Consider the following 16,204-nt stretch of genomic DNA (forward strand, 5'->3'; position numbering starts at 1 on the left):
GTGCTATAGTTTCTATCCCTCTTTGTTGTCAAATTTGTAGTGCCAAAATCACTATTATACTCTGTTATATATAACTTGCATAAGTGAAGCTTTCTCAAGGATCAACATTCATAAACAACCTAAGCTCACAACAAGCAAAGCTCAAGATCTTGAATGAAAGAACTGCTCACAATACTCAAGCTGAACTCAAGACTCAAGTTGAAAGTCAAGCTGAACTCAAGACTCAAGCTGAAGTCAAGACTCAAGTTGAAAGTCAAGCTGAACTCAAGACTCAAGCTGAAACTCAAGCCACTTTCAAGATTGAGCTACTTCAAGGTTTAGTCTACATCAAGACTTCAAGGCTCATTCTTCATGGTCTCTTATTTCAATGTCCATACTTCATGATTGAGGTTTGTTTGACCATAGGATGACCTTAGAAGTAGATCATTTCGGATACATAAGTCGAATGTTATTTTTCATGTGATTGGTCTGTTCTTCGACTAGTCCTAGGCCTTCTTCGACTAGTCCTAGACTTGCTTCGACCAGTCTAAGATATTCCTCGACCAGTCGTAAGTTTGTTACAAATTCCGGATAAAATCTGTTAGCCTTCGACTAGTCCTGGAATCTGTTCAACCAGTCGTAAGAACAGTGTCGACTGATCTTCGACCAGTCATACAATCTACGACTCGAAGTCCAGGGAACCTTTGCAGGACCTACGACCAGTCGAAGGAAACCTACGACCAGTCGTAGGTGACCTACGACCAGTCGTAGAACGGTCTGAGCATATCCCGCCGGATTTTTCAAATATCTGTTACTGCTTCGACTAGTCGAAGAGCACTCTAGACCAGTCGAAGACCCGATCTTCTCACCTATAAATAGAGCACGAATCTCAGAAGAAATCATCGATTTAATTAAAGTATTCAAGCCAATCTTCGTCGAACTTCTGAGAGATAATTCTGTGCTCCATCTAAGCTAAGTGTGCTTATTTAATATTCTCTTTCCTTAGCTTTATTTTAATTGATTTTGTTTCTTATATTCCAATCTGATTTGATAAAGAGGAATTATTATTCCCTTTCTTTGGAATCAAAATCAATTAAGGTAAGCCCTATTTGGTTTAATTTAAAATCTATTAGAACTAGAACCATTGTAATCGAGTACTGGACATTGAACTTGGACATTCAATCATCTACTTTGATTTGGTTCTACTGGGCTGCTACAACGAAGGAGATTTTCAGGTATTTTACATATTGTAAATTCCTTTCTATTATTTTGGTTTCTTTCAAGATTTGCCAAAAAAATCTTGTTATTTTGGTTATCTGAGGAAAGCCAGGAAAACTCAGAAGTGGGGTTTTTTAATTGTGTAAGCCCACATACAACGACACAATTGTAAGGGTTTTGGGTGAACCTGGGAAAACCTATTTTTAGTGAACGCTAATATCCCCTGTGTGAGGATATTAGGAGTGGAGTAGCTTTTTGTGTGGCTATTGTATAACAGTTGGTGAACACACAGGCGAACCACTATAATCCCTTGAGTTGTGGTTGATTGTTTTATTCTTTTAATTATTTTTTGTGGGATGTATGTATGGTGGTGAATGTTGTAATTATTTCAAGCTTTGTGAGAATGTTGTAATAGCTTAAAATTTACTTTCTGCTATTCCTTTATAAGCTTGTTTTTCAATTTCATTTGAAAGTTGTTCCAGCAAGGTTGCCCTGCCATTTTTATGGTGTATGGCTGTCCCTAGAACAATACATCTTTAATTACAAGTTATTTCATTTCAGTTTATATTTAATTCTGTATTCCTCTTCGATTTGAGACTTGATACAAAGACCTTTCTAGAAATAAGGTTGTCCTACCATAAACTCTGTTTTTGGTGTAAGGTTGTCCTTAGAATAACGTTTGTATCAACCTCTCAAGATCTGAATTTTGAGGTTGTTTTACTTTCCTGCATTGTTATTTAATTTGGCTATCATTTTCTTTATTATTCCGCTGTTATAAGTTTTTATTTGGCATTGTCCTATTCACCCCCCCTCTAGGACATATAGCTTGGCCTTTTCAAGTGGTATCAGAGCCTAATAGCTCGTTTTTTTTTGGATTTAATTCCTGAGCTAACGATTTAAGCTATTTAAGATGTCAAATTTTGATAGCCTTTCAGTCACTAGGCCTCCACCCTTTGATGGCTCCAACTATGCTTATTGGAAAGCCAGAATGAGGATCTTCCTCAAATCAATGGATGAAAATGTGTGGCAAGCCACAGTGACTGAATGGAATCCTCCTATCATGGAAGTTACTGGGGTTGATGGTTCAAAATCTATGAAAACCACACCATATTACCAATGGACCACCCTTCAGAAAAGTGAGAGTAGTGCAAATGCTAAAGCACTAAATGTAATTACTTGCGCACTATCACCGGATGAGTTCAAAAGAATCATCTCTTGTGATACTGCAAAGCAAGCTTGGGATGTATTAAAAATGACACACGAGGGTACTACAATTGTCAAAAAATCTAAAGTACAACTCCTCATAACCAGATTTGAAGAAATTCATATGGAGGAAAATGAAATGTTTATGGACTTCTACACTAGATTGAATGACATTGTAAACTCAATGTGGGGTCTTGGCGATAAAATCCCAGAAAGTAAAGTGTGTACAAAAATACTACGCTCACTTCCTGAACGGTTCAATTCTAAAGTAACCGCAATCCAGGAACCTCGTGATACGGATAATATGAGGGTTGAAGAACTAATTGGTTCTCTACAAACCTACGAGTTAAACTTTAAAGCTCCTAAAGGTAAATCTATCGCTCTAAAATCATCTAAATGTAATTCAGAAGAAAATTCTGATTCAGAAGATGATATGGCTCTTTTAGCTAAAAAATTTTACAAAATTTTCAAAAGTAAGAAAAGAGTTGATTTTCAAAAATCAAATGACAAAAAGAAGTTTAGACCCAAATCTCAAAAATCTTTGAAAGATAGTCAATGTTACAACTGTCTAGAATATGGGCACTTAGCAAATAGATGTCCTAAAAGGGACAAACCTAAGAAGAAGGGTATGTTGGCTACATGGGATGAATCATCTGATTCTGAAGGTACTTCTGAGTCAGAAGATTCTGAAACTGAGTCGGGCAATGAGATTAAAGCTCTTATGACTCTAGCCAAATTCACATTTTCAGATAATGATTCTACAAGTGAAGAAAATCTGAATAGTGAATGTGAAAATGAAGATGATCTTCAAGACGCTTACAATGCCCTATATAAGGAAAGTTGTAAAATTGCTGTCAAACTTAAACTTCAAAACGAAACGTTTTCTAAACTCAAAAATTGTTTTGATTCACTTGTTTTAGAAAAATCACAAATTTCAGATTGTTTTGAAAAATCGAAATGCGATTTGGAATTCAAAAACTCCCTAATTGTTGATTTAAAATCTGAAATTGAGAAACTTAAAACTGAAGTATCTTCTCTTCTGAGTTTAAAGGACACATGGAAATATGCCCAAGGTGATCTAAAATTAGAAAAACTTTTATCCGGATCAAGAAAATGTGGCGATCGATCCGGGTTGGGCTATGATAAAAATCTACCTCCCAAACAAAAGTATACTCCTCCTATGTTTGTTAAAGGAGAGTCCTCAAACTCAAAAGGGAAAAGTACTTATCAAGATTTTTCTAAAAATTCAAAAACTTTTCAAAAACCTAGAAATAGCCATGTCAACTTTAATCAGAATCGAAATCCACTAGCTGAAAAGATAGTTGATTTACTCAAGGAGCTATTAAAATCTAACTCTATAGGTCATTCCTACAAGTATACACAAAAGAAGACCAACTATGTTCCTAAACCCAAAACAGTTATGAAATGGGTTCCTAAAGTCACCTGCTTGGTTGCTCACACTGCTTTCAAAGCAACAAGTCATTCAAAGTGGTACCTAGACAGTGGATGCTCCAGGCATATGACAGGTGACAAAGCCTTATTCACCGATTTGAAAGATATGACTGATGGTTCAGTCACATTTGGTGATGGTAGCAACTGCAAGATTATAGGCCAAGGTACGGTTCAACTTTTTAATCTTCCAGTGTTTAAAAATGTTTTATACGTTGAAGGCCTAAAGCACAACTTGCTTAGTATATCACAAATATGTGATAATAATCATAATGTTCGGTTTTCTAATCAAAGCTGTGAAATACTAAACAATAAGGGTTCTGTAATATTAACTGGACGTAGAACGTTTGAAAATTGCTATATTATTAGTGAATCCAGCTCATCTAATCAAACATGTTATATGGTCCATACAGACGAGACCGACTTATGGCACAAACGTCTTGGACATGTACATTATCGAAATCTATATCGATTGAGCAAATGAGAACTTGTAAGAGGTTTACCCAAACTACAGAAATTAGATAAAATATGTGGTAAGTGTCAGATAGGCAAACAAACAAGGAATTCACACAAAAAGGTGAATTCAAATACCACATCTAGACCACTCGAACTTCTCCACATGGACCTGATAGGACCTACCAGAACGGAAAGTCGTGGTGGTAAAAAGTACATCTTGGTAATAGTTGATGACTTTACCAGATTCACTTGGGTAGTCTTCTTAAGGGATAAATCTGAAACCCTTGAAGAAGTAAGAAAAGTTCTCAAAAGGATTCAAACTGAAAAATCTTCTCAAATCAGTAAAATTCGTAGTGATCATGGATCTGAATTTGAGAATAGCAATTTTGAGAAGTTCTGTACCGACCAAGGAATATTACATGAATTCTCTGCTCCCAAAACTCCACAACAAAATGGAATTGTAGAAAGAAAGAATAGGGTGCTTCAAGAAATGGCTAATGTCATGTTGAATAGCATGAAGCTCTCTAAAAATCTTTGGGCTGAAGCAGTTAACACAGCTTGCTATATTATTAACCGAGTATACACTAGAAAAGATAATAATAAAATGGCTTACGAATTGTGGTTCAATAAAAAGCCTACTGTTAAATACTTTCGAGTGTTTGGCAGCAAGTGCTATATTTTACGTGATCGTGAAAATTTGGGAAAGTTTGATACGAAGAGTGATGAAGGTATTTTTCTAGGATACTCTTTAAACAGTCGAGCTTATAGAGTTCTGAACAAAAGGACTGGTGTGATTCAAGAATCCATTAATGTTGTCATTGATGATCACTTAAACACACCAATCTCTAATTCAGATAATGATGAAGTACTAATCATTGATAAACCCGATACTTCATCGAATCAGACTGATTCTGAGTTAAGGACTGTTAAAGATCATCCAACCACACAAATTCTTGGAAACCCTCTCACCGGTGTTCGCACCCATAGACAACTTGAGGATATATGTAATTATGTATGTTTTACATCCCAAATTGAACCATCTAACGTAAAAGAAGCTCTGACTGATGAAAACTGGATTGTTGCGATGTAAGATGAACTCAACCAATTCATAAGAAATGATGTTTGGTATCTCGTACCAAGACCTAAAGATAAACACATCATTGGAACAAAATGGATTTTCAAAAATAAGTCTGATGAATGTGGAAATATAATTAGAAACAAGGCGAGACTGGTGGTACAAGGTTATACTCAAATTGAAGGGATTGATTTCGATGAAACCTTTGCACCAGTAGCACGTCTTGAATCTATCAGACTATTTATATCCATTGCATGTTTTAGAAAGATAAAGATCTATCAGATGGATGTGAAAAGTGCTTTTCTAAATGGCGATTTACATGAAGAAGTCTATGTTGAACAGCCAATGGGATTTGAAGATTCCAAAAATATTGATCATGTATATCGGCTTAAAAAGGCACTTTATGGATTAAAACAAGCACCTAGGGCATGGTATGAGAAACTAACAAAATTTCTTTTAAGTCATGATTTTCAAATGGGATCTGTTGATAAAACTCTATTTGTTAAGAAACATAATGATCATATCTTAATGGTGTAGATTTATGTTGATGATATCATTTATGGATCAACTTGTACTGACTTGACTACTGAGTTTGCAGATTTGATGAAATCACAGTTCGAAATGAGCATGGTTGGGGAATTGACTTATTTCCTTGGATTGCAAGTAAAGCAACAATCTGAAGGAATATTCATTTCTCAATCTAAGTATGCCTTAAACCTAATCAAGAGATTTGGATTTGAAAATGGCAAAAATTTTGATACTCCTATGAGTACTACCTTGAAACTATCAAAAGACTCTAATGGTAAAAATGTTGACTCAAAACTTTATCGGAGTATGATTGGTAGTTTGTTATATTTAACTGCTAGTAGACCTGATATTTCTCTAAGTGTTGGTATTTGCGCAAGATATCAATCTGATCCAAAAGAATCTCACTTGATTGCTGTCAAGCGAATTATTAGATATGTCGCAAGTACTGTAAATCTTGGTCTCTGGTATCCTCATGAAACCAATGTCCAATTAGCTGGGTACTCGGATGCTGACTGGGCTGGCAATCTAGATGATAGAAAATCAACCAGTGGTGGTTGTTTTTTTATTGGAAATTGTCTAGTTTCCTGGTTTAGTAAGAAACAAAATTCTATATCACTTTCAACAGCTGAAGCTGAGTATATCGCAGCTGGTAATGCGTGTACACAGCTTGTTTGGATGCAACGAATGCTAAGTGATTATGGAATTAAACAGGATTCTATGTTATTACATTGCGATAATTCCTGTGTGATAAATATTTCAAAAAATCCTATTCAGCATTCTCGTACTAAGCACATTGACATTAGATTTCATTATATAAGGGAATTAGTAGAAGAAAATGTTATATCTCTAGAATATATTCCTACTGAAGATCAACGTGCTGATATTTTCACAAAACCTCTTGATAAAAGCAGGTTCAAAAAGATGAAATTTGATCTTGGCATGTGCATTTTAAATTGATAATTTATGCCTTTTTGTATAATATTGTATATATTTGCTAGATTGTATTTCAATTTTTGTAAAAATTGCAAGAAAATTGAATTTTTGGGGTTTTTACGACCAGTCGTGAGTATACACAACCAGTCGTACTACGACCGGTCGTAGATACCCACGACCAATCGTGGAGCACGGGTTTCACTTCAAATTGGGGATTTTTCTCTTTCTTCCTCATTTCTTCTTTCTTCTCCTTGGAGCCGAACTTCGACTCGTCGAACCCATCCTTCAAGTTCTTCAAGGTTAGTGTTCCAAATCCGTTTTTCTTGCATATTTGTGTCAAGATTGCTTCCTTTTCTCTCTTGAAGCTTTCTATCTTGAAAATCATTGAGATTTGGGATTTGGGTTGTGAAAAATCTGTTTTGAGCAAACCCTCTTCTCAATCCTTTGCAACTTCTTTATTCCTTTAATTCCTTGTTGCAAATGGCTTCCAGAGGAAGGAAAACTACTTCACGTGATCCTTCTTCTTCCTCCAGATCTACCCCTATATCTAAACGTCATCTTCTTGTTCCCAATGATGATCCATCATTTGTTAGGGACATTAGATCTCGTAAGGTTATCGTTGAACATCCTGTTGATGTCAATCACATTGCTCCATTTGACATCCTTCCTATGCTTGAAGCTGTAGGTTGGACTAACTTATTGCATTGGGGTGGGCCTGCATACCGGTCCATTGCACAATCCATGTTTTCATGTATTAGTGCATTTTCACAGGATAATTTAACTTTTCAAATTTCTACTAGAGAAGGGCCATTTGACGTTGATCGTCATTTAATTTCAGCCCTTATGGAAATTCCTGTGAATGATGAGGGTATTCCAATTCATAACTTGACTGATAAACCCTCAATGGCTGAAAAATGTATACTAACTAAAGACTTGTGCAATATGGATGTTCAATGGACTCAAAAAGGGAATACGCTCCCCGCAAGGTATTTGTTACCCAAATACAGAATTCTCCACAGAATCTTTGTGTCTAATTTGTATCCTCGTTCAGATAATAAATCTGACCTGACTTCATTTATGGTTCGTGTTATCCATGCTATCTCAAATGGTACTCAGATTTGTTTGCCTTCCTTAATCTGTCATTTTATTCTTCAGTTTCGTCTCCATCCTGGTCATAGTGACATTCCATTTGCATACTTTATGACTGTATTGGCTACTCATATGTTAGTCAATATGCCTGTTGATGAAGCACCAATCCATCATCTGATCTTCAACAATACAAATATTAATAAGATGAAGTTGGATCTGCTTCCTGAACAAGGTGGTGGTGGTGGTGGTCCTGAAGAAGCTGGTGTTAATATTAATATGGATGACATTTTTGAGGAACTGGATTCTGACTCAGCTAATGATCTTTTGAGCCTTCTTCATTTGATGCACGTCTGAGTGCATTAGAAGGTAGAGTTGAGGATATAAATGTTAAGTTGGAAAACATGTCTATTGCTCATGATTTGCAATTCAAGTATATGCGCAAATATCTTAGGCGCTTGAACAAAGGCATGCACCAACTTGATCCTTCTATTCCTGCTCCATCTTCAAGTTCTAATTCTGACTAGTTTCTATGAGACTTTTGGGTTGTAATAACTTTATTTCTTTGCTCTTGTTTGATTGAGTTTGAGTTGGATTTTATGCTGGATATTTGTTCTTAATGTAATATTTATGCTGAATATATGTGATGCTATCTTGCGTATCTCTATGACTCTTTTGTTATACTCTATTTCCTCCTCATGTTTACTCTCATTCCTTTATTTAGTTCTCCTTTATCATATTCTGACAAAAAGGGGGAGAATGGTTTGTTGTTAATGTGATTGTGAGAGGAGTAGCATTGGTTATGTTACTCAGGGGGAGTGGGGTGTCAAGGAGAATATATGTTTGAGCTTATTATCTGTTTACAGGTGTTAACCAGTTGTTTTACTTTTGTTTATTAGGGTTATGTGTTTTGTCACTAATTTGACAAAGGGGGAGATTGTAAGTGCTATAGTTTCTATCCCTCTTTGTTGTCAAATTTGTAGTGCCAAAATCACTATTATACTCTGTTATATATAACTTGCATAAGTGAAGCTTTCTCAAGGATCAACATTCATAAACAACCTAAGCTCACAACAAGCAAAGCTCAAGATCTTGAATGAAAGAACTGCTCATAAGACTCAAGCTGAACTCAAGACTCAAGTTGAAAGTCAAGCTGAACTCAAGACTCAAGCTGAAACTCAAGCCACTTTCAAGATTGAGCTACTTCAAGGTTTAGTCTACATCAAGACTTCATGGCTCATTCTTCATGGTCTCTTGTTTCAATGTCCATACTTCATGATTGAGGTTTGTTTGACCATAGGATGACCTTAGAAGTAGGTCATTTCGGATACATAAGTCGAATGTTATTTTTCATGTGATTGGTCTGTTCTTCGACTAGTCCTAGGCCTTCTTCGACTAGTCCTAGACTTGCTTCGACCAGTCTAAGATATTCCTCGACCAGTCGTAAGTTTGTTACAAATTCCGGATAAAATCTGTTAGCCTTCGACTAGTCCTGGAATCTGTTCAACCAGTCGTAGGAACAGTGTCGACTGATCTTCGACCAGTAGTATAATCTACGACTCGAAGTCCAGGGAACCTTTGCAGGACCTACAACCAGTCGAAGGAAACCTACGACCAGTCGTAGGTGACCTACGACCAGTCGTAGAACGGTCTGAGCATATCCCGCCGGATTTTTCAAATATCATATCGCTTCGACTAGTCGAAGAGCACTCTAGACCAGTCGAAGACCCGATCTTCTCACCTATAAATAGAGCACGAATCTCAGAAGAAATCATCGATTTAATTAAAGTATTCAAGCCAATCTTCGTCGAACTTCTGAGAGATAATTTTGTGCTCCATCTAAGCTAAGTGTGCTTATTTAATATTCTCTTTCCTTAGCTTTATTTTAATTGATTTTGTTTCTTATATTCTAATCTAATTTAATAAAGAGGAATTATTATTCCCTTTCTTTGGAATCAAAATCAATTAAGGCAAGCCCTATTTGGTTTAATTTAAAATCTATTAGAACTAGAACCATTGTAATCGAGTACTGGACATTGAACTTGGACATTCAATCATCTACTTTGATTTGGTTCTACCGGGCTGCTACAACGAAGGAGATTTTCAGGTATTTTACATATTGTAAATTCCTTTCTATTATTTTGGTTTCTTTCAAGATTTGCCAAAAAAATCTTGTTATTTTGGTTATCTGAGGAAAGCCAGGAAAACTCAGAAGTGGGGTTTTTTAATTGTGTAAGCCCACATACAAAGACACAATTGTAAGGGTTTTGGGTGAACCTGGGAAAACCTATTTTTAGTGAACGCTAATATCCCCTGTGTGAGGATATTAGGAGTGGAGTAGCTTTTTGTGTGGCTGTTGTATAACAGTTGGTGAACACACAGGCGAACCACTATAATCCCTTGAGTTGTGGTTGATTGTTTTATTCTTTTAATTATTTTTTGTGGGATGTATGTATGGTGGTGAATGTTGTAATTATTTCAAGCTTTGTGAGAATGTTGTAATAGCTTAGAATTTACTTTCTGCTATTCCTTTATAAGCTTGTTTTTCAATTTCATTTGAAAGTTGTTCCAGCAAGGTTGCCCTGCCATTTTTATGGTGTATGGCTGTCCCTAGAACAATACATCTTTAATTACAAGTTATTTCATTTCAGTTTATATTTAATTCTGTATTCCTCTTCGATTTGAGACTTGATACAAAGACCTTTCTAGAAATAAGGTTGTCCTACCATAAACTCTGTTTTTGGTGTAAGGTTGTCCTTAGAATAACGTTTGTATCAACCTCTCAAGATCTGAATTTTGAGGTTGTTTTACTTTCCTGCATTGTTAATTAATTTGGCTATCATTGTCTTTATTATTCCGCTGTTATAAGTTTTTATTTGGCATTGTCCTATTCACCCCCCCTATAGGACATATAGCTTGGCCTTTTCAATATTGTGGATGGCCGAATTGGAAACTATAAATATATGTTCTAGCATTAGGGCGCTAAGGATGTCCTTAGGTAAAAGTCCCTAAACCCTGTAGGCCAACAGGATACTTTAATATCGAGACTGAGTGGATAACATGAGTGCCCGAGTACCAAATACTAATACACCGCATCTCCCACTGTATCATGGTCGGTTGGAAAGGGGTATGACCTTATCTGCCTGAGGGTAGGGGGCTATAAGCTAGGTTGAGTTTGACCAGCTGGTAAATGGGTCCGTTATCGACGAGCCGGGTGGGCATTGGTATACCACTGGTAAGGTGGATAGTGAGGTCTCTTCCACTCACCTGGGCATGCGCACGATGGGGCGGTAGCCAGTGTGGAGTGTACTGGACCCCAGTGATGATTCCAGTAATGATAATTGTACTGAAATGTGGACTTACTGAGTATGAGTTAGATGTTCAATATTTGAATCATTCATTCATTCATTCACTATCCACTCAGGCTGGTGGTGTGCAACTAAATCATTATATACACCTTCACAATGGTCATGATTTCGGTTAGGTACGCGACTAACCTGATATCAGGAATTTACCCATTGAGTCTAGCTATCCAAATCAGGTATGGGACTAGTTTGGATAGAAGTCCCTTGTGATGATCCCCACAACTTGCGATACCACGTACTATAATCTCGACTACACACACCAACTTTGTCATTCCTTTTGCATCACATAGCATGGATATGGCTGATGGTATTTATGGATTTGTCAGGATTTGCATATTGCATTGCATCCTCAGCATATGATATTTGGCCCAAGTATGTCTTTGCATCGCATAACCTGGATAAGGCTAATGGTATTTATGGACTTGCCAGTCTGGCCTACATTATTCCACTTACTCTAACATTTATATGATTGGTACATGTATTGTGCACACACGCATGCACTCTCTAAGCTTCGTAATAAGCTTATGCACGTTCGTTACGTGCAAGTTATGCTAGACCGCAGCAGCATTGAGGCAGGAGCATGTGACCGATCTTTTAAAATTTTGTTATATAAAGTATTTTCTTTTCAACACTGTACTCAAATATTATATTAGTGGATATGTGGTGATGATGTTTTGGTGACTTGGGTACACTTATGTTATGCTCCTTTACAAAAAAAAAATCATCCTGAAAATCTCCCTCATAGAATCCTAGGATTGGAACCTGGTGTATGGGAGCTAGGAGCCGAGAATGGGGTACAACGGAGGCTGTCAGCATCAGATTTGGTGGTTGAGAATTTTGTGAGTCAGGTTCCCGAGTTTGGGGTGTGACAGTAGTTGGTATTAGAGCATAACTTGGGAAAACCTGCGAATAACATCACATATTTGCTAATGGTCTTAAATTAGATATATTTCACTGCTTGATTGTTATGAACTTAGAATGATTAAAATCTCAATCTTGGAAATTTAGAAACACACCCTAAGTTTCCATTACAACTTAGTCTAATCTAGTATTCCCATTTGATAACTTAGAAACTTTGACCCTAGCACCTTGGCAAGACCGACTTATGTTAGGTATGGTTGTGGAGAAATTTTGAGGATGAAATTTTTTGTTATGAGGGTAAAGTTGTAATATTCGTAACCTTGTGAGACCTTCCATACACTTCTAATTCAATAATGACATGTTCCTACATACCAGATCGACGAGTTTTGATTGTTATCCTACTTTTGTACCGCGATATCTCGAGACTTGTACCTTAACAACCGTGCAGGCAGTATGATTCCAACATCGCGCGGTACGCCCCATTTCAACCCTTAGATTAAAAGTTACAATTTTGGCATAATCCAAGATGGGCCACGCAATGCACACATGCCTCACTGGCACAAATCCCCATGTTGACAAATCAATTAATCAATCCATCTATCAATCAAGCCATCCATCACTCCTGTCACTCTCTCCCCATTAGTCAAACAAACCCATGCCATTCTCATGCAACCCATACCCCTACCTATGCTAGCCATCAATCTTTTCTTCTTTTTCTCCTCATTTTACCCCTCAATCTTCCCCTTATTCCCTTCCTATCCTAAAATTCTACAACGAAAACTCCCTAACTCCCTCTCATTTTACCATTTCCTAGCAAGAGTAGAGAGGGATTAAGAGAGAGAGAGAAAAAAATATTAGAAAGATTAGAGAGAAATTAAGAGAGAAAGAGAGAAAAGAAAGAAAGATTAGAGAGAGAAAGAGAGAAAGAAAGAAAAGAAAGAAAGATTAGGGAAAGATTAAGAGAAAAGAAAGAGAGCTTGTGAGAGTATTAGGAAAGATCAAGAGAGTAAAAGTAAGAGAATAGAGAAAAGAATGATTAAAGGAGGTTAGGGGTGGAAAGGAGCTTAGTGGACCGTCCGATCACCAATTCCATCCGATCCAACCATCCATCCTTATAAGTGAGTGCATGGGAGGATCAAAACCCTTCCCTTCTTTGTGATTTCTCTATTTTGGTGGGCCCATATGGGTGGGACCCACCTTGATCATGTATTAAGTATATGGTGGACCCCATAATAGCAGGGGGCCATGCCGATTGCCGGATCTATTTCACTACGCCAAAACAGCGAGAAAAGGACGGTCCAAAACCGTCTCAAATCACCAAAAAGGACAGTCATGAACCGTCGCATGGGCCGTCAAATTTTGACGTGTTGTATTACTTAAAGGACGGTCAAAAACCGTCATTCTTATTGACGAAAAAATGACGGTCATGGACCGTCTCTTATGAGCCTTCAAAGGACGGTCATGGACCGTCCTTAAAAAGGACTGTCATGGACCGTCTCATATGAGCCTTTTGGCTGTCCTTTAAAAGGACGGCCATGGACCATCCTTTAAGAGGACGGTCATGGACCATCTCTTATGAGCCTTCAAAGGACAACCATGGACTGTCCTTTAATATGACAGTCACAGACCATCCTTAAAAAGGACTGTCATGGACCGTCTCTTATGAACCTTCAAAGGACGGTCATGGACCATCCTTTAAAGTGACTGCTATGAATCGTTTGACCGTCCTTTAAAGTGACTGCTATGAATCGTTCATAGGACATTTTCAAATTTGAGAGGGTCAATATACAACTGTTACAATATATTTCATTGTATTCTTCCTGATATACACCTGTTATATAATATATTTTATCATATTCACATTCACATCCATCTAAACCCAAACTACGTAAATCCAACATAAACTACATTCATCCAAACATAAACTACATCCATCCAAACACAAATATTCTTATCCACATTACATTCATCCATGCATAAATACATATAAGTTTAACATCATAAATGAAAAAAAGGAAAAAAATCAGCAACAATTTTCTTTTTGTCTTTCATCTAATAAAAAAATATTAAACCAACAAAACATTATAATTCAGAATCATGAAGAATTGCATAAATTTCTTCCAAAAAAGTGGGCACTTTTTTAAAATAAAACTGATCATTAAAATAAAACTAATGCAAAAAAAGTGTTTCAATTCAAGTTAATAAAACAACAACAAAAATTAAAGCCTTGTAAAAGGGGGCATATGTTAAAAGGGATACATTCCTGTTTGTTGCCATGTGATTGGGCTACAATTCAAGTTGATAGAAACAACAACAAAAATTAAAGCTTTGTAAAAAGGGATACATTCTTGTTTCCTGCCATGTGATGGGCTACATTGTTACAACAATCGGGTTCGGGTTCGGGATCGGGTTTAGGTTGGGGTTTTCAAGTTTAGGTTTAGGTTTAGGTTAAGGAGTTGAGATTAGGATTAGGTGTAGGTCTAGATTTAGGGATTTGAGAATACATTTAGGTTTTAGGTTTAGGTTTAGGTTATAGGTTTAGGTTTAGGTTTAGGTTTAAGTTTTAGGTTATAGGTTACAAGTTTAGGTTATAGGTTATATGTTATAGGTTAAGGTTTAGGTTATAGGTTTTGGTTTAGGTATAGGTTAAGGTTTAGGTTTAGGTTTAGGTTTTAGTTATAGGTTATAGTATATAGGTTATAGCTTTAGGGAATTGAGAATAGGTTAAGGTTAAGGTATAGGTTTAGGAAATCGGGTCCAGGTTCGGGATCGGGTTTAGGTTTGGGTTTTCAAGTTTAGGTTTAAGTTTAGGTTAGGGAGTTGAGATTAGGATTAGGTGTAGGTTTATATTTAAGGATTTGAGAATACATTTCAGTTTTAGGTTTAAGTTTAGGTTTTAGGCTTAGGTTTAGGTTATAAGTGCAGGTTATAGGTTTAGGTTTAGGTTAGGTTATAGGTTAAGGTTTAGGGAATTGAGAATAGGTTTAGGTTTAGGAAATCGAGTTCGGGTTCGGGATCGGGTTTAGGTTTGGGTTTTCAAGTTTAGGTTTAGGTTTAGGTTAGGGAGTTGAGATTAGGATTAGGTGTAGGTTTAGGTTTAGGGATTTGAGAATACATTTAGGTTTTAGGTTTAGGTTTAGGTTATAGGTTATAGGTTTAGGTTTAGGTTTAGGTTATAAGCTATAGGTTTAAGGAATTGAGAATAGGTTAATGTTTAGGTTTAGGAAATCGGGTTCGGGTTCGGGATCAGGTTTAGGTTTAGGTTAGAGAGTTGAGATTAGGATTAGGTGTAGGTTTAGGTTTAGGGATTTGAGAATACATTTAGGTTTTAGGTTTAGGTTTAGGTTATAGGTCATAGGTTTAGGTTTAGGTTTAGGTTTAGGTTAAGGTTTAGGTTTAGGTTATAAGCTATAGGTTTAGGGAATTGAGAATAGGTTAAGGTTTAGGTTTAGGAAATCGGGTTCGGGATTGGGTTTAGGTTTGGGTTTTCAATTTAGGTTTAGGTTTAGGTTAGGGAGTTGAGATTAGGATTAGGTGTAGGTTTAGGCTTAGGGATTTAAGAATACATTTAGGTTTTAGGTTTAGGTTATAGGTTATACGCTATAGGTTTAGGGTTATGTTTAGGTTATAAGCTATAGGTTTAGGGAATTGAGAATAGGTTAAGGTTTAGGTTTAGGAAATCGAGTTCGGGTTCGGGATCGGGTTTAAGTTTGGGTTTTCAAGTTTAAGTTTAGGTTTAGGTTAGGGAGTTGAGATTAGGATTAGGTGTAGGTTTAGGTTTAGGGATTTGAGAATACATTTAGGTTTTAGGTTTCAATTTAGGTTATAGGTTATAGGTTTAGATTTAGGTTAAGGTTTAGGTTTAGGTTATAAGCTATAGGTTTAGGGAATTGAGAATAGGTTAAGGTTTAGGTTTAGGAAATCGGGTTCGAGTTCGGGAATGGGTTTAGGTTTGGGTTTCAAGTTTAGGTTTAGGTTAGGGAGTTGAGATTAGGATTAGGTGTAGGTTTAGGTTTAGGGATTTAAGAATACATTAGGTTTTAGGTTTAGG

The sequence above is a fragment of the Magnolia sinica genome, chromosome 4, assembly GCF_029962835.1.
Source record: "Magnolia sinica isolate HGM2019 chromosome 4, MsV1, whole genome shotgun sequence".
NCBI lineage: Eukaryota > Viridiplantae > Streptophyta > Magnoliopsida > Magnoliales > Magnoliaceae > Magnolia > Magnolia sinica.